This window comes from Hippoglossus stenolepis, chromosome 14 (assembly GCF_022539355.2).
Source record: "Hippoglossus stenolepis isolate QCI-W04-F060 chromosome 14, HSTE1.2, whole genome shotgun sequence".
NCBI classification, from domain to species: domain Eukaryota; kingdom Metazoa; phylum Chordata; class Actinopteri; order Pleuronectiformes; family Pleuronectidae; genus Hippoglossus; species Hippoglossus stenolepis.
The window spans coordinates 14714493-14732709 of record NC_061496.1 but is presented as its reverse complement, the minus strand read 5'-3'; the positions used below and the strand labels follow the sequence as shown (position 1 = coordinate 14732709).

The window sequence follows — 18217 nt, the reverse complement described above, 5'->3', positions numbered from 1 at the left end:
GTGGCCTCACACAAGGTCCGTCCTTTTCTGAGGCTCATGTTTCTCTTCTTTGTCGAGGAGTTGCCATTGGCTGTGGGATCGTGTCTCTTTCTCATCCTCTGGCACCTGATTGGGCCCGTTTGCCCACTTGTGCCTTTTTGAGTGGCTGCCAGTCGTTCACTCCTTCTGACCTTGGCTTGGGAGTCTTCTGGTCTGTGATGTGGATAAGAAAATAATTTAATTCTTGATCTTAAAGCAGTGATTTGACATTTCTAAAAATGCACATTCTAAACTGCACTTGGCTGCAGATCCATAGTTAATGAGAGTTTTATCATTCTTCCCATTAAACTCTGAGCAAAAAACAAGAATATTTACCAAAATGTTGAACTGTTCTTCTACAATATAAAATGATCAAGACAGGAAGATATTTCAAACACTCACCTGTTGCCACGCTTTGCATTCATTTTTGAATGCTTCTCATCTCTCATCCCAGCAGGGCTGCCCTCCTTGGCTGGGCTGGGCTCAGCAGAGGAAGTTACATGAATACACATCAGAGTGGAGACATTAAAAGCTAAAGTGACGACACGCAGCACAGAGACACGTGGTGGAGGAGACATACCTGTTGCACAGAGAGAGAGCCGGAGAATGAGACTGAGCTGCTTTTGCCCTTTTGCCCTTTTCTCAAACAAAGAAAACAGCCCTTAACTACCCGCCCTCACGGATTTACTGAAATGAAATGCGCATATTCGGCAGGAAGGCAACTCGACTGACTGGTTCTGTTTTTGAGAGTAGATCTCAAACAGCCTGGTTCCGGAAGTCAAAGTCCCATTCTGATTATATAGTGTTGTACGGTGGCCGAGAGAGCTCAACGCACTGCAAATTAACAAAACACATGCAAAAAAACAACTTAATCAATTTGACGACACGTGGGCTGCAAAATAAAGTCCCAAAGCACGCAAATACAGAAAAGCGCCGCAAATAACGAAAACGACACCGGAAATGTTTCCTGGGGACCCAAAAAAGTGATGAACCTGCCTGTAGTTCGGTGCTGTGTGAAGTTATTGAAGTGTGCTACTCGTCAGTGGTGATGGAACTTCACAAAGAATCACAAACATTATTTGATAACTAGAATTATTGTCTTATTTATGACAGATTTATAACATCAACATTAATCTTATGTCAGAATCAGAATTCTTTTTATTGCCAAGTATATTTACACATACAGGAAATTGCCTTGGTGTGGTTGGTGCATTTGGACATAAAAACAACAATCGGACATAAAACAACAATATATACAGAAAGGACAATAAGTTATGGGCACGTGCGGTGCTAAGGTGCAGTGATTGATTTCGGGATAGTGCCAATAATATATAAATTATGTGCGGGGGCAGAGTCAGTGTGATGCAGGGGGCTTGTTTGTGAGCCCCACTGCCATGGGGAAAAAACTGTTCAGGTGGCGCAAGGTTTTGGTCATCGATTAAAAAGAGCAGATAAAACACAAATTAAGATCTTGACAGTCCAGTTCGGTCTCCTTATTCCAGTCTTTAGTTCGTCAGCCTCTTTTAAACTGTCATTTTTTAACGGGCAAGTTCTACCTTCCTTCTCTCCATGAGCAGGTTTTGTCCAACTCTGGCACCTCCTCTTCGTCCCTCATCCTCTTCTTGGGGAATGAACATTGGTTGAGTTGGAGGGCAGCTTCTGACCTTTGTGGCCTCACACAAGGTCCGTCCTTTTCTGAGGCTCATGTTTCTCTTCTTTGTCGAGGAGTTGCCATTGGCTGTGGGATCGTGTCTCTTTCTCATCCTCTGGCACCTGATTGGGCCCGTTTGCCCACTTGTGCCTTTTTGAGTGGCTGCCAGTCGTTCACTCCTTCTGACCTTGGCTTGGGAGTCTTCTGGTCTGTGATGTGGATAAGAAAATAATTTAATTCTTGATCTTAAAGCAGTGATTTGACATTTCTAAAAATGCACATTCTAAACTGCACTTGGCTGCAGATCCATAGTTAATGAGAGTTTTATCATTCTTCCCATTAAACTCTGAACAAAAAACAAGAATATTTACCAAAATGTTGAACTGTTCTTCTACAATATAAAATGATCAAGACAGGAAGATATTTCAAACACTCACCTGTTGCCACGCTTTGCATTCATTTTTGAATGCTTCTCATCTCTCATCCCAGCAGGGCTGCCCTCCTTGGCTGGGCTGGCAGTGCTGCTGGAGGCGTCCTCGTTCAGGGACATTTGCAGGATCACCTGGTCTCCATGTCCTCCATCGTCAGAGCTCTGATCCTGACAGATGTCCATCAGATCCTTACATGACTTCACACTGGAAGACAAATGAAACTGCTGAGCCAAACACCTTAATCACCTTATATCTCTGATATTTTTTACCCATATCTATCAGCACAGACTTACACAGACCATCTAAGCACAAACTTACTAGAGGCTGTTTTTGTATGAACCCTGAAGGTGGCTCATCGTAATGAACGGATGCTGGAGAATTCTGCTGGGGGTAATTCTTCTGAACTGACTCATCATCAGCATCTGTGTCATTAGGTCCAAAAAGCACTGCAGGTCACAGTATTCAGCTTGGACGTCTTCTACCCAGAGCGGATGAGTCCCCTTTAACAAGATGAGGAAAACATTTGTTTTAGACCACAACCTCAGAGAAATATGGAACGGTAAGGTATAATCAAGAGATATCATTTGGCAGAATCTTGTCATCACAGGTAGTGGTCCATTTAAGCAGATTTTCACGTCAATATTTTCTATCAAACCAACATTGGCACTTTGTCATAGACTTTGAAATACTTACCAAGGTCAGCCCAAGAGATGCAGCCTTTTCCTGGAGAAGAGACAGAAATACCCTTATTACAAGTCAGTGATTGGTCTATTAAGCTTCAAGTTTGCAGGTTACTCAGCAACAATGTTGTCCACATTACAAGTTCAGGTCAGACATTTGTTAAAGACATCACTGAACCAGCAAAAGCCATTTTGCAATTCTCTGAATTCTCACCTCAGTCAACCTCGTCTTGGCCGTTCAGTCGGATCTCAGAGAGCGATCAGAACCTGCAGACGACAGAACAGCATAAGATGAGTATGCACAACATACATGGGGTGAAGCTTTCTACGTTGACCAAATCAGATAGAGCTAATATAACAAGACTCCATGGTTTCAAGTCAGTCGTCATCTAGTCATCACAAGGTCAGACTACAGGGATCATGAGGTTCACTAAAACCAACCAAGTTCCCAACTAATGAACCAGAGCTGCTTGCTCAGACCCAGACGAGGTGGAGTTCAACCAGCAAATGGAGCTGGTGTCAGTTGTAAATTTATTTACTCCAATTCATGCATTTTCCAATTTGACTTTTATTTCCACTCAACATAAGTTTACAATTATGAATAGGTATCCCAATTAAATCCTGCAGTTCTAGCCTAACTACATACCTTTCATTTTATATAAAGTGAAAAAAGCCAACTAGCAGTTTCAGTCTTGATAACTACCTGCTGATAGCTAAAGGGCATGTTTGTGTCCAGCTCCACTTGTCATCTGGGACTGAGGTTCTACAGTTTTTATTTTCATACTCACATTGTTTGTGTGACATCTTCTGCACCCAACTGCCCAAGATCCCATTAGATCTGTAAAGTAAAAACCGCTTCAATTATGATGATTGCAGAAACTAGCAATTTTATCTCTTGCAACAAGTATCAGATCAGAAACATGACATATTTCCTCAACTGGATCAGCGACCTGATTCACATTCATCACGCCTGAACATTAGCAACATTTGATTTGAATGTGAGACGTACCAACAAGGCTGGAAATTTAGTCGGCGGAGAAGTCACATGTCTGAGGAGAACAGAGGGGACGTTAGTATGCATAATAAGCTGTTTGGGCTAGAGGACAATTACAGGTGACACATCAGCTAGGAGCGAAAGACAAATAGATCTTCTTCATTGTTAAATCTGCTGAACTATGGTATCATCATTGTGTCAAACTTCATTTAAGGATAAAACTTCAGTCTCACTCACCATAGCATTCTGTAGCCAGAGAGGTTTCTGAAAATAAACAAGAAATTCAATTAAAACCAAATCCCATTTGAGGAGACATTGGAGGTCATAGAAGCCGACACATCAGATAGGAGCGAAAGACAATAGTTCTTATTCATTGATTAACTCTGCTGAACTATGGGATCATCATTGTATCAGACCAGTTTCAAAACTAAACCGGTAAACTCACCAGTAGCTCATACTAGAGCGTTCAAAATGCAAAATAAAGTCCCAAAGCACGCAAATACAGAAGAGCGCCGCAAATAACGAAAACGACACCGGAAATGTTTCCTGGGGACCCAAAAAAGTGATGAACCTGCCTGTAGTTCGGTGCTGTGTGAAGTTATTGAAGTGTGCTACTCGTCAGTGGTGATGGAACTTCACAAAGAATCACAAACATTATTTGATAACAACTAGAATTATTGTCTTATTTATGACAGATTTATAACATCAACATTAATCTTATGTCAGAATCAGAATTCTTTTTATTGCCAAGTATATTTACACATACAGGAAATTGCCTTGGTGTGGTTGGTGCATTTGGACATAAAAACAACAATCGGACATAAAACAACAATATATACAGAAAGGACGATAAGTTATGGGCACGTGCGGTGCTACGGTGCAGTGATTGATGTCGGGATAGTGCCAATAATATATAAATTATGTGCGGGGGAGGCGGGCCAGAGTCAGTGTGATGCAGGGGGCTTGTTTGTGAGCCCCACTGCCATGGGGAAAAAACTGTTCAGGTGGCGCGAGGTTTTGGTCATCGATTAAAAAGAGCAGATAAAACACAAATTAAGATCTTGACAGTCCAGTTCGGTCTCCTTATTCCAGTCTTTAGTTCGTCAGCCTCTTTTAAACTGTCATTTTTTAACGGGCAAGTTCTACCTTCCTTCTCTCCATGAGCAGGTTTTTTCCAACACTGGCACCTCCTCTTCGTCCCTCATCCTCTTCTTGGGGAATGAACATTGGTTGAGTTGGAGGGGGCAGCTTCTGACTTTTTGTGGCCTCTCACAAGGTCCGTCCTTTTCTGAGGCTCATGTTGCTCTTCTTTGTCGAGGGATTGCCATTGGATGTGGGATCGTGTCTCTTTCTCATCCTCTGGCACCTGATTGGGCCCGTTTGCCCACTTGTGCCTTTTCGAGTGGCTGCCAGTCGTTCACTCCTTCTGACCTTGGCTTGGGAGTCTTCTGGTCTGTGATGTGGATAAGAAAATAATTTAATTCTTGATCTTAAAGCAGTGATTTGACATTTCTAAAAATGCACATTCTAAACTGCACTTGGCTGCAGATCCATAGTTAATGAGAGTTTTATCATTCTTCCCATTAAACTCTGAGCAAAAAACAAGAATATTTACCAAAATGTTGAACTGTTCTTCTACAATAAAATGATCAAGACAGGAAGATATTTCAAACACTCACCTGTTGCCACGCTTTGCATTCATTTTTGAATGCTTCTCATCTCTCATCCCAGCAGGGCTGCCCTCCTTGGCTGGGCTGGCAGTGCTGCTGGAGGCGTCCTCGTTCAGGGACATTTGCAGGATCACCTGGTCTCCATGTCCTCCATCGTCAGAGCTCTGATCCTGACAGATGTCCATCAGATCCTTACATGACTTCACACTGGAAGACAAATGAAACTGCTGAGCCAAACACCTTAATCACCTTATATCTCTGATATTTTTTACCCATGTCTATCAGCACAGACTTACACAGACCATCTAAGCACAAACTTACTAGAGGCTGTTTTTGTATGAACCCTGAAGGTGGCTCATCGTGATGAATGGATGCTGGAAAATTCTGCTGGGGGTAATTCTTCTGAACTGACTCATCATCAGCATCTGTGTCATTAGGTCCAAAAAGCACTGCAGGTCACAGTATTCAGCTTGGACGTCTTCTACCCAGAGCGGATGAGTCCCCTTTAACAAGATGAGGAAAACCTTTGTTTTAGACCACAACCTCAGAGAAATATGGAACGGTAAGGTATAATCAAGAGATATCATTTGGCAGAATCTTGTCATCACAGGTAGTGGTCCATTTAAGCAGATTTTCACGTCAATATTTTCTATCAAACCAACATTGGCACTTTGTCATAGACTTTGAAATACTTACCAAGGTCAGCCCAAGAGATGCAGCCTTTTCCTGGAGAAGAGACAGAAATACCCTTATTACAAGTCAGTGATTGGTCTATTAAGCTTCAAGTTTGCAGGTTACTCAGCAACAATGTTGTCCACATTACAAGTTCAGGTTAGACATTTGTTAAAGACATCACTGAACCAGCAAAAGCCATTTTGCAATTCTCTGAATTCTCACCTCAGTCAACCTCGTCTAAACTGACTCATCATCAGCATCTGTGTCATTAGGTCCAAAAAGCACTGCAGGTCACAGTATTCAGCTTGGACGTCTTCTTCCCAGAGCGGATGAGTCCCCTTTAACAAGATGAGGAAAACCAACATTGTTACATGTCCTCGTGTTTGGATTATGAAAACGTTGTGCTGTTATAAATTCATCCAGGCTGTTGATCACAAACGAGAATTGAAACTATGGACTGAAATGAAGAATTGTTTCATTGAGATAGTTTGCAGTGGATGGCACAGGGGAAAGAAACACAGACTGAAGGAAAGACACCATAATTAGTGAGCTAGTGGAGCCAGCTAAGTGGTTGTAAACTACTTTCTTACCATAAATCTGCCTTCCATCCAGCGTCTTGGCCAGAACGCATGAGGTAGGAAGTTTCCTTCATGCTCTGGATCTCTAATTGCAAACGCAATTTTCCTCATCTGTTGAGAAAACACAACATTGTGAGAGTTAGTTAACTTCAAGTTTACATTGTTGATCATGTACATCAGGTGCACTTCTATTACTGAGACATATGGATGAAGTGTCTCTGATTTGTCTCATTAGTAAAATAGTAGAAATCAGTGAACTTCTACTGGAAACCCTCTCACTATAATAATCTAGTGTGTGGATTTAAAAATACACAAACATCACGGCAGAACTGTACGTGTTTGTTGTGTTTTAAGTGCAGATACTGACCAATTCATTCTCATTAGAGGCTGGGAACAGTGGTCTGCCCGTAGACAGCTCAGCAGCAATACAGCCGAGAGACCATACATCGATGGCCCCGCTGAAAGGCTCTTTATACAGAATCTCAGGAGATCTTAGGATAAGAAACACAAACATATTACTGAGGTTTTAAAATGTACTAAACTCCTTGTTACTGTCAATATGTTACTCTGAGACATAAACCTGACATGCCAGCATACAGGACTTGTCTAATTAATTACAGCAAACACAGCTGTCCCAGGTATACAGATGTGCTGTCAGTTACCTACCTGTACCCCACAGGCTGGATGACATCACCGATCTGTTCCTCAGGATCATCGAAGGCTAAACCAAAGTCAATGACTTTAACTTTGAGTGGCTTCCTGACATGATCCACCAACATGATGTTATCTGGCTTCAAATCTGCATGAATGATCCCTGCGCTGTTCAGAAATTCCAAGGATGTAGCCAGCTGAAATCATGAAAAACATAATAATAATCATGAGCTACAGAGTTATTTCCTCAACAACTATAACAGACACATTTTAGCGACCAAGTTTACCCTTCACCCTACAAAGCAGTTAGTGTAAGAGCTTGAGTTTAAAAAACAAACCTACTGTAGAATGGGGCGGATCTGCTTCAGCTGAAGGTGTTGACCCGGGCTGACCTGCTTGAATTTCTGCAGATCCATATCCAGGTGCTCAAACACAAGACAGTAATGTCTGTTGGCGGAGCAACGTTGATCACCTCATTCTGTTCTCAATTCTCCAGTCCGCCGTGTTCGTTTGATTAGAGGAAAGTCACACACATACAAGGTAGTTATCAGACAAAAATGTTTTATTATAAATCATGATACTTACAGAGTCTCTGGGCTCAGTTCCTCTGTTCACCAACCCCGAGGATGGATCATGAGGAAATCAGCCCCGGACAACATCATCCGCTGATTTTTATACACATACAATCTGGGTGGAACCTATATCTCCTGTCCCACAGCCTTGGGCTGTGACCTTGGGCTGTGAGTTATGTTTTCGTCGGTATTCCTCTACTCAGTCACATGTTCCTCAGTACTTTTCTACTTATGAGGCATGAATATCTAACATGTCCCTTGTAGGTAAATGACTCGTTGAATCTGACAATGTTGAACCTGTCTGAGTGGAGCGCCTTCATGGTTTGAAGGGTGACCTCCTCTTCCTTGGCGCAGTCAATGTTTTCCATGCTTTTGATCATTTTTAAAGCCACCGTTTCATCGGTGGTCACATTCCTGCATTGGATGACCACAGACGCCATTGCCCAGGATTGTCTGTGCCTGGTACTGTGTAGTGGGGGAGGGGATCAGGTCTCCTACACTGATTTCTAACTCACTGTTTTGAGACATGGTGACAGAATAGTTCTCCTGTTGATTTTTCACACTTGTCAGTAGAATAGAAAAGAAGGAAGTTAGACACAAAGCCACGTATGCTCTCACACAAACAGACAGTTCCCATGTATGTAGCAGAAATGTTTACAGCCAGTTCATCAACCTCAGTCGTTTTAATCTTGAAAATCAGCCAATACTAAAAGTACTGCTTCAATCAAAGATTCATTAGAGGCCGATAAATATTTCTCTCTTCTATTACTATACTCCTAACACTATATCTACATATTTATTGTTCACGATTCAAAATCATGCCCACATTGTACACTAAGTAAAATATATAGAAGATAAAACTACTAATGACACATGAATATATCTTTTCTCAACGTTTTACTCCCATCAAGCTCAAATTGTAACAACATTGTAATAACATACTTAATCTGCTTAATTCAACAAGTGTCAGGGAAGCTGATGTCCGTTTCGGCAAAATGTTAAAATCTTTATAAACAAAGTGTTAATCTCTGTAATCACGCAAAGATTTTAGCCAAGTGCTCCTCACAATAGGTTAATGTGACTGAAGTGATGAAGCGTGTGCCTATATACCTCTCACATGGATTTGATGTCTAATTAGAATAAAACCACACAATCAACGTCATGCCTTTGTAGTGATTTATTTTCTTTTATGTGAATTTTCTTTCTTCTTTTCGTCACAATTCTTTTATTTTAATCTTTGTCAACCATCGTGATTTAAACAGTAGATGGCGGTAATGCAACTTGATGTCGGTTGCCACCCGCAAATAGACCACAAGGGTGGGCGAAGCTAAACACTGCTCAGCGAAATGACACAAACACCTGCTGAAATACTAAAACTACCGTAATGGTAGTTCTCACTCCTGTATGTTTTTTACTGGAACATATTTTTTAAGCTAATACACCCACACACATACAATCTTATCTCAGAAAATGTCTGTTAATCAACATGTGATTTTGTGTGTGTACACATTTTTAGGTCTTTTCCAGTATAAACATTGACCTTGTCAGGACCAGTAGACCTGACGGGACCCAAGCTCAGTCCTGATGAGGCCAAACTTCATTTCTGTGTTCCTGGTTAAGGTTAAAGATCAGATGTGGATTGTTGTCAGGTTAAGGTAGAAGGATTACGTTAGGCTGCCCATTATGAATGGAAGTCAAGGTAAAGTCTGATGCATAGCTCTGTGTGTGTGCGTGTGCATGTCTATCTAGTTATAATGGCCCATCTTGGTTCAATTCATCATTGTGGGGACATTTTGCCTGGTCCTCAGTCAATGGGTTGAGGGTTAGGGCTAACCCTAGAGGTAGATTTGGGCTATAAGTAGATTCAGGTTAGGTATTTAGTTGCAATGGTAAAGGTTAGAGAATGAATCATGTCAATGCGTGTCCTCAGAAGTCTAGAGATGAGCACATGCTCTAGAAATGTTCTCTGCAATAAAAAAAGGGATCAGTTTGCCTACTGTCTTTATTTGACCTTGATTTAATGTTGGTTCATTATGAGTAGCTGTTAGCTTGAAGAGTTTAAGAATCACACATTTGTTCATGCTGTTGATTTCTTGCCATGTCAATTTTTATAATTGAAAGCTGGAACCTGAAAGTGTACATGAACATTAAACAGAAAAACAAGACTCACTCAAGAGATGAGCTTAAGGCTTAAATTGTGACAATAAAAAAACTAAGCACATTCAATATAAAAAAATAATCTCATTTCCCACACATCAGACATATTACCCCATAGCCAAATTCTTTTGCGATCAGTAAGAGGCAAAAAAAACGTCATGTTATAATACCCCAGATCCACACAAATGTAACGGGTTCTTTGAGACATGCCTGACCCCACACTATTTCATGGCTATCAGTTGAGGTTTTGCATAATCCCTACAAACTGACTTAAGTAACCTACTTAAGTTAAAATGAGTCTTGTAATCACATTGCATTTTATCATTGATTTTTGGCACAATGAAGACTTCCAATCACTGACCAGCTCTGTAGTTGAGTCAATTACACTTTAAAACACAATTTCCATCTTTTTCCAAAAAAACAACATCAAGATTTCGTTTTGAGTATTTTATTGCAACAATGTTGAAAACACATTTGCCAAGAGATATTAAATTGTCTGCAGGTCAAACTCCGGTCGCCATAATACCACAGAATCTGAAAAAGAGGCAGCTTTGTTTTAATATCCAGAACAATAAAGTCTATTTGATATCATCACGACTCAGATATTGTACTCTAGCAGGCTTGTACTTACCTTTAGAGTAAAACATCAGGCTGTCTGAGGGCCAGAGGACATTACATCTGCTTTCTGTTGAAAGAAACAAGTCTTTTAAAATAAAACCAGGTATCAAGTAACAAAACATTTGTTTTAGACCACAACCTCAGAGAAATATGGAACGGTAAGGTATAATCAAGAGATATCATTTGGCAGAATCTTGTCATCACAGGTAGTGGTCCATTTAAGCAGATTTTCATGTCAATATTTCTATCAAACCAACATTGGCACTTTGTCATAGACTTTGAAATACTTACCAAGGTCAGCCCAAGAGATGCAGCCTTTTCCTGGAGAAGAGACAGAAATACCCTTATTACAAGTCAGTGATTGGTCTATTAAGCTTCAAGTTTGCAGGTTACTCAGCAACAATGTTGTCCACATTACAAGTTCAGGTCAGACATTTGTTAAAGACATCACTGAACCAGCAAAAGCCATTTTGCAATTCTCTGAATTCTCACCTCAGTCATCCTCGTCTTGGCCGTTCAGTCGGATCTCAGAGAGCGATCAGAACCTGCAGACGACAGAACAGCATAAGATGAGTATGCACAACATACATGGGGTGAAGCTTTCTAAGTTGACCAAATCAGACAGAGCTAATATAACAAGACTCCATGGTTTCAAGTCAGTCGTCATCTAGTCATCACAAGGTCAGACTACAGGGATCATGAGGTTCACTAAAACCAACCAAGTTCCCAACTAATGAACCAGAGCTGCTTGCTCAGACCCAGACGAGGTGGAGTTCAACCAGCAAATGGAGCTGGTGTCAGCTGTAAATTAATTTACTCCAATTCATGCATTTTCCAATTTGACTTTTATTTCCACTCAACATAAGTTTACAATTATGAATAGGTATCCCAATTAAATCCTGCAGTTCTAGCCTAACTACATACCTTTCATTTTGTATAAAGTGAAAAAAGCTAACTAGCAGTTTCAGTCTTGACAACTACCTGCTGATAGCTAAAGGGCATGTTTGTGTCCAGCTCCACTTGTCATCTGGGACTGAGGTTCTACAGTTTTTATTTTCATACTCACATTGTTTGTGTGACATCTTCTGCACCCAACTGCCCAAGATCCCATTAGATCTGTAAAGTAAAAACAGCTTCAATTATGATGATTGCAGAAACTAGCAATTTTATCTCTTGCAACAAGTATCAGATCAGAAACATGACATATTTCCTCAACTGGATCAGCGACCTGATTCACATTCATCACGCCTGAACATTAGCAACATTTGATTTGAATGTGAGACGTACCAACAAGGCTGGAAATTTAGTCGGCGGAGAAGTCACATGTCTGAGGAGAACAGAGGGGACGTTAGTATGCATAATAAGCTGTTTGGGCTAGAGGACAATTACAGGTGACACATCAGCTAGGAGCGAAAGACAAATAGATCTTCTTCATTGTTAAATCTGCTGAACTATGGTATCATCATTGTGTCAAACTTCATTTAAGGATAAAACTTCAGTCTCACTCACCATAGCATTCTGTAGCCAGAGAGGTTTCTGAAAATAAACAAGAAATTCAATTAAAACCAAATCCCATTTGAGGAGACATTGGAGGTCATAGAAGCCGACACATCAGATAGGAGCGAAAGACAATAGTTCTTCTTCATTGATTAACTCTGCTGAACTATGGGATCATCATTGTATCAGACCAGTTTCAAAATTAAACTGGTAAAATCTTAAACTCACCAGTAGCTCATACTAGAGCGTTCAGACCAGATGCACAAACACGAGACCATCTGCAAGACAAACACCAGATGTTGAGAAAACAAAAAACTGCAAACATACAAGCTTTTTCTAAACCAGCACTGCATCAGAAAACAGTTCTCTTTCACCCTTTATCAGAGAGATTCCCATTGTTTAACAATAATCATCATTAACAGTTTGTTTTGGGGCAAATATGTCAAGATAAAAGTCTAGTTCGTTACCTTATTGAATGTCGTGAACGAAGAGTGAATTCAGTCAGTGTGATCACACCTGCAGAAACAAAACATACGTGAGCCATGAAAGAATCTCAGGACGTCAGACATGGCCTCATCAGTGCCTCAGATAATAAAACATGGTGGTTGCTAGTATCATCATCGTTTGATCAAGAGTAGCAAATAAATGTCATCAGCAGCACAGGGATCACGTGCAGACCGATGCTTCTCTGGAGGTGTGGTCAGAGTGGAGCCAAGACTGCACTTTGAGTTTTCAGATGTGGCTCTAAAATCAAATACTTGTAAATTAAGAGATTTGAGAGTTATTAAACTGGTTCAGATTGACTGGATCCTGTTAATAAAAGGATGCAAGTTATAAAATACAATTGTCAGACTTAAGACCAACAACTGAGGCCTTGTCTTTGAGCCTGGGGAAATGTTCAATAGCTAAATAAAGATTTGCAAACACCTCAAGAGAAACAGAAGCCATCGACATTTAGAAAACATAAGCTTTACCTCATCATCCCCAGCTTCTTCACACCTCTGCATCATACTCCAACCTGCGGATACAAGCGCATGTTGGTATTGTCCACGTGACACCGAGAGCATGGTGCACAGCGGAAACGGAAGTCTCAGTCTAAAGCTGCTCAGAAATCACTTCTGTCCACTACTCTTATAATTGAAATCATCAGCGACTTCCACTTTGGATTGGTAGAGTTTAAAAAGTACAATTACCAGGGATGCATTTGATGAGTCCAAACGCCTGGAAACACCCGTTTGAGCCTGAGGAAAGAAGGGCACGTTAGTTGAAGGGGTCCGGGACGCCATCTTGAGGAACTGGAACTAATCTTTATCTATCACTACTGATTCAAACTCAGTGAGAAGATTCAGAAACTGTCCATCTAAACTAATAGCTTTTACTTACCACGTGCTGTTCACCTTCATTTTGAGTCGACGTCGCTGACGAGTCTGCAAAAAGATGGGGAAACAGATTAAGCACGAAACTGATTGAAATAGATGCAGCCATCTTCTGGCTGAAAACATGTCCACACCCTAAAGTCTGGCAGCGCAGGAGCTCTGCAGTGAAAACGGCCTCTTTGTGTCTCAGTGTCCCACGCGGTCAGAAAGTTGGCGTTTCCTCACAGTAGTCAGATGTCCCTACCAACATTTGTATCATCACACTGCGATGAGACAACCGAGCCGAGCTGAGCTGATCTCAACCCGCGCTAAGCAACACGTGGCCGAGGCCTGCTGCGGCTAACCAGGCTAACTGTGCTAGCATCAGCGCCTCACAGGTCAAACCCGTCAGTGCACAGAGCGCGGGCTCAGCAGAGGAAGTTACATGAATACACATCAGAGTGGAGACATTAAAAGCTAAAAGACAAAGTGACGACACGCAGCACAGAGACACGTGGTGGAGGAGACATACCTGTTGCACAAAGAGAGAGCCGGAGAATGAGACTGAGCTGCTGGGGCGAGGCGCTTTTATAGCAGAGGTCGCACTGCATGATGGGAAAAATAGTCCGAGGACTAGCGCCCCTGCTGGACCGATACAGGAAAGTCTACATTTCTAATGATGACGTTCGTCACCCCTTTGAGAGAAAATAAAACAGGACAAAATAAAACACAATAGAATAAAATCCGAAGCATTTATTGCTAATCCTATGGGGGACTTAAAACTAAATAAAGCCCATTATCTATACTGCTCATTCTTTGAGGGGTTGGAGCGTTAAAATAACGTTAAATAAAATTCTAACATCAATACAATTACTAACAATACAATAAATCCACATTCAGAAGTGTTTCAGAGGGTTTGGTTTGCAGAGTGTGATAATAACTTTGATAATAATAACTGTATTTAAAGAGCGCTTTGCAAAATCTAAGTTACAAAGTGCTTTACAAGGGCAGCGAAATAAAGCACATAAAAAAGTAAGGAATCACAAATATTATAAAACAAAATTAATTTAAAAGAGCTCACATAAAAGTCTTTATAATCAATATTTAAAATTTAATTTAATAAAACAGAACTTAAATTCGGGTAAAATCAGGAAAAGGCTCTCCGATAAAAACATTTTTAACGAGGGATCTAAAAGAGATCCCTGACTCAGCTGACCTGATTTCCTCAGGCAGATGGTTCCAGAGGTTCGGAGCCTTCACAGCAAATGCTCTGTCCCCTTCAGTGATCATTTTGGAGGATGCAGATTGTGTTGTTGTGTTGAAATTCACTGAAGGTAGATTCATTTCATAAAAGAAATACTTCACTGTATGAAACAATACAGCTCAACATCATCCCATCACATGATCACACAGTGTGATCCAACAGTTTCAACCCAAACAGAACGTTAAAACTTCCTGAATGTGGATTTATTGTGAAGTTGTTGTTATAGACTGGATTAGTTGGACCTTGGTGTATCTAACAAAATGTCCACTGAGTGTATGACAGGAAATGTGGTTTGTGATGAAGCTGACATTGAGCAGGAGTAATTCCATGTGTAGGGTCTCATATTCTCCATGATGAGCTGTGGCAGATGTGCCACTGGATCAATGCTGTTCATTTGTGGCCACTGACATCAGACTGAACAACAGACGGTGGACGCTACAGACTGTCATCATGCTGAGCAGCCACTACCCCCACCCCTACCCCCACCTTTCTGCATGGGACTGAGTTGGAAATTGTGCACACATCACATATATTCAATGTTACCCTGCACTATACCACATACTGTAAAAACTGTATATTGCATTTGTCCTACATTATATACAAGGATCTAATTGCTGTGTTTGTTTGTCTTATATATTTCTATTCTGTTGCCTCTGCAAAGGAGGTAATGTTTTCACCCTTGTATGTTTGATTGTTGTTTGGTTTGTGTTGTTTGTCAATAAGCAAGATTGTACAAAAACAACTGAACACATTTCCATGAAACTTGATGGGATGATGTGGTTGAGTCATGAAGGGACTTATTAGATTTTGGTGCAGATCTGAATCTGGAGGCTGATCCAGGAGTTTTTTTTTTATTTTTTACTTTCTTTGACATTGTGAGATCTGACGTTTGGTAACATTATCCCAGGGAATAATTTATGGATCTTGATGAAAATAATCAGGCACATTTAGGGAAATTATACATATATGTGTGGGGTATACACTACCGTTCAAAAGTTTGGAGTCACTTAGAAATTTCCTTATTTTTCAAAGAAAAGCACTGTTTTTTTCAATGAAGATAACATTAAATTAATCAAAAATACACTCTATACATTGTTAATGTGGTAAATGACTATTCTAGGTGGAAACGTCTGGTTTTTAATGAAATATCTACATAGGTGTATAGAGGCCCATTTCCAGCAACTATCACTCCAGTGTTCTAATGGTACATTGTGTTTGCTAATCGCCTTAGAAGACTAATGGATGATTAGAAAACCCTTGAAAACCCTTGTGCAATGATGTTAGCACAGCTGAAAACTGTTTTGCTGGTGAGAGAAGCTATAAAACTGGCCTTCCTTTGAGCTAGTTGAGTATCTGGAGCATCACATTTGTGGGTTCGATTATACTCTCAAAATGGCCAGAAAAAGAGAACTTTCATGTGAAACTCGCCAGTCTATTCTTGTTCTTAGAAATGAAGGCTATTCCATGCGAGAAATTGCGAAGAAACTGAAAATTTCCTCCAACGGTGTGTACTACTCCCTTCAGAGAACAGCACAAACGGGCTCTAACCAGAGTAGAAAGAGAAGTGGGAGGCCCCGGTGCACAACTCAGCAAGAAGACAAGTATATTAGAGTCTCTAGTTTGAGAAATAGACGCCTCACAGTTCCTCAACTGGCAGCTTCTTTAAATGGTACCCGAAAACGCCAGTGTCAACGTCTACAGTGAAGAGGCGACTCCGGGATGCTGGCCTTCCAGGCAGAGTGGCAAAGAAAAAGCCATATCTGAGACTGGCCAATGAAAAAAAAGATTGATATGGGCAAAAGAACACAGACATTGGACAGAGGAAGATTGGAAAAAGTGTTATGGACAGACGAATCAAAGTTTGAGGTGTTTGGATCACACAGAAGAACATTTGTGAGACGAGAACAGGTGAACAGATGCTGGAAGAGTGCCTGACGCCATCTGTCAAGCATGGTGGAGGTAATGTGCTGGTAAAGTGGGAGATTTGTACAAGGTAAAGGGGATTTTAAATAAGGAAGTCTATCACTCCATTTTGCAACGCCATGCCATACCCTGTGGACAGCGCTTGATTGGAGCCAATTTCCTCCTACAACAGGACAATGACCCAAAGCACACCTCCAAATTATGCAAGAACTATTTAGGGAAGAAGCAGGCAGCTGGTATGCTGTCTGTAATGGAGTGGCCAGCGCAGTCACCAGATCTCAACCCCATTGAGCTGTTGTGGGAGCAGCTTGACCGTATGGTACGCAAGAAGTGCCCATCAAGCCAATCCAACTTGTGGGAGGTGCTTCAGGAAGCGTGGGGTGAAATTTCTACAGATTACCTCAACAAATTAACAGCTAGAATGCCAAAGGTCTGCAATGCTGTAATTGCTGCAAATGGAGCATTCTTTGACGAAAGCAAAGTTTGAAGAACAAAATTAATATTTCAAATAAAAATCATTATTTCTAACCTTGTCAATGTCTTGACTATATTTTCTATTCATTTTGCAACTCATTTGATAAATAAAAGTGTGAGTTTTCATGGAAAACACAAAATTGTCTGGGTGACCCCAAACTTTTGAACGGTAGTGTGTATGTGTGTGAAATTTAGTGCCACTTGACTGAATTTAAGGAGAATGTTGGACCTTGGCAGAGATATGTGCTCTACTGTTCTAGTTTCATTCTATTCTTCTTTTACCTGTATTAGGACCTGGGCTGCAGTGATACATGAATTTCCCCAACATGGTTAATAACGTATTATTTTCTTAAATGTCCAGTTTGTATGATTTAGATGAGAGGGATCTATTGAAAGACATTTAATATAAAATAATCCTAGTGATGTTTTCACAAGTGTGTTTAATACGGTGGCCCTGAGAGCTCAACGCACTGCAACTTAAGAACACACATGCAAGTGGACAAAACACAAGCAAAGTAAGAAAACATCTTCATCAATTTCACAACACAACACAACACATTACAGAAACGCACTGCAAATAGAGAAAACGACAACGGAAGTGTTTCCAGAGGACAGCTAAAAGTGATGGACACTGCTGCCACAGGAGACACAAAAACGTCCAATACATCAAACAAATACGGTTCCACACAGGGGTCGGCAACCCGCGGCTCTTCAGCCCCTCTGCAGAGGCTGTACAGTGTTGTGCATATTTTTCGCGAACGGTGAACTTAACGAATCAGTTTTCATATGATTAACGTTCACGATCACGATCATTTTTTAAATCATCATCGTATCAGGCCATCATGAAATACCAGGAGCGGGCGCGTGCGCGTGTGTGTGTGTGCTATTTGGGAGCACACACACACACTGGCCCCGGGGCTCCGAGAGACGCACAGTGAGATCGGAGCTCGGAAGAATGCAAAATTGCTCTTTTGATAGTTAGGGTTTCCTTCCCCTGCACAATATGGAC

At 41.0% G+C, this 18217-nt stretch overlaps 2 long non-coding RNA genes and 13 other non-coding genes across 17 annotated transcripts; all 15 read right to left on the bottom strand.

Moving 5' to 3' along the window:
• Positions 1 to 2637: 2637 nt before the first annotated feature.
• On the bottom strand, positions 2638 to 2710 carry LOC118121624. The gene has a single exon (XR_004698354.1). It is a non-coding gene; the product is annotated as a small nucleolar RNA SNORD47 (small nucleolar RNA).
• Positions 2711 to 2743: 33 nt separating this feature from the next.
• Positions 2744 to 4244, bottom strand: LOC118121067. 3 transcript variants are annotated; one of them, XR_007034825.1, is made up of 5 exons: positions 4220 to 4244; positions 4012 to 4038; positions 3790 to 3829; positions 3569 to 3618; positions 2744 to 3047 (listed from the first exon to the last, which is right to left on the bottom strand). It is a non-coding gene; the product is annotated as an uncharacterized LOC118121067 (long non-coding RNA). The 3 variants fall into 3 exon arrangements; XR_004698273.2 differs by lacking the exon at positions 4220 to 4244 and having other exon boundaries at positions 2769 to 2823; positions 2995 to 3047; positions 4012 to 4155; XR_004698272.2 differs by lacking the exon at positions 4220 to 4244 and having other exon boundaries at positions 4012 to 4154.
• LOC118121634 lies at positions 2892 to 2958 on the bottom strand. Its single transcript, XR_004698363.1, has one exon. It is a non-coding gene; the product is annotated as a small nucleolar RNA SNORD78 (small nucleolar RNA).
• LOC118121627 lies at positions 3894 to 3976 on the bottom strand. Its single transcript, XR_004698357.1, has one exon. It is a non-coding gene; the product is annotated as a small nucleolar RNA snR60/Z15/Z230/Z193/J17 (small nucleolar RNA).
• Positions 4106 to 4188, bottom strand: LOC118121629. The gene has a single exon (XR_004698359.1). It is a non-coding gene; the product is annotated as a small nucleolar RNA snR60/Z15/Z230/Z193/J17 (small nucleolar RNA).
• A 1740-nt stretch (positions 4245 to 5984) lies between the features above and the next one.
• LOC118121623 lies at positions 5985 to 6057 on the bottom strand. The gene has a single exon (XR_004698353.1). It is a non-coding gene; the product is annotated as a small nucleolar RNA SNORD47 (small nucleolar RNA).
• A 4452-nt stretch (positions 6058 to 10509) lies between these two features.
• On the bottom strand, positions 10510 to 14148 carry LOC118121425. The gene is made up of 13 exons (XR_004698331.2): positions 14080 to 14148; positions 13576 to 13619; positions 13386 to 13433; positions 13167 to 13210; positions 12660 to 12708; positions 12421 to 12470; positions 12205 to 12231; positions 11983 to 12022; positions 11762 to 11811; positions 11188 to 11240; positions 10987 to 11016; positions 10709 to 10762; positions 10510 to 10611 (listed from the first exon to the last, which is right to left on the bottom strand). It is a non-coding gene; the product is annotated as an uncharacterized LOC118121425 (long non-coding RNA).
• On the bottom strand, positions 10832 to 10904 carry LOC118121622. Its single transcript, XR_004698352.1, has one exon. It is a non-coding gene; the product is annotated as a small nucleolar RNA SNORD47 (small nucleolar RNA).
• LOC118121632 lies at positions 11085 to 11151 on the bottom strand. Its single transcript, XR_004698362.1, has one exon. It is a non-coding gene; the product is annotated as a small nucleolar RNA SNORD78 (small nucleolar RNA).
• LOC118121626 lies at positions 12087 to 12169 on the bottom strand. The gene has a single exon (XR_004698356.1). It is a non-coding gene; the product is annotated as a small nucleolar RNA snR60/Z15/Z230/Z193/J17 (small nucleolar RNA).
• On the bottom strand, positions 12299 to 12381 carry LOC118121628. Its single transcript, XR_004698358.1, has one exon. It is a non-coding gene; the product is annotated as a small nucleolar RNA snR60/Z15/Z230/Z193/J17 (small nucleolar RNA).
• LOC118121636 lies at positions 12538 to 12616 on the bottom strand. Its single transcript, XR_004698365.1, has one exon. It is a non-coding gene; the product is annotated as a small nucleolar RNA SNORD79 (small nucleolar RNA).
• LOC118121621 lies at positions 12773 to 12852 on the bottom strand. The gene has a single exon (XR_004698351.2). It is a non-coding gene; the product is annotated as a small nucleolar RNA SNORD24 (small nucleolar RNA).
• LOC118121635 lies at positions 13279 to 13347 on the bottom strand. The gene has a single exon (XR_004698364.1). It is a non-coding gene; the product is annotated as a small nucleolar RNA SNORD75 (small nucleolar RNA).
• Positions 13762 to 13841, bottom strand: LOC118121625. Its single transcript, XR_004698355.1, has one exon. It is a non-coding gene; the product is annotated as a small nucleolar RNA SNORD74 (small nucleolar RNA).
• Positions 14149 to 18217: the final 4069 nt, after the last annotated feature.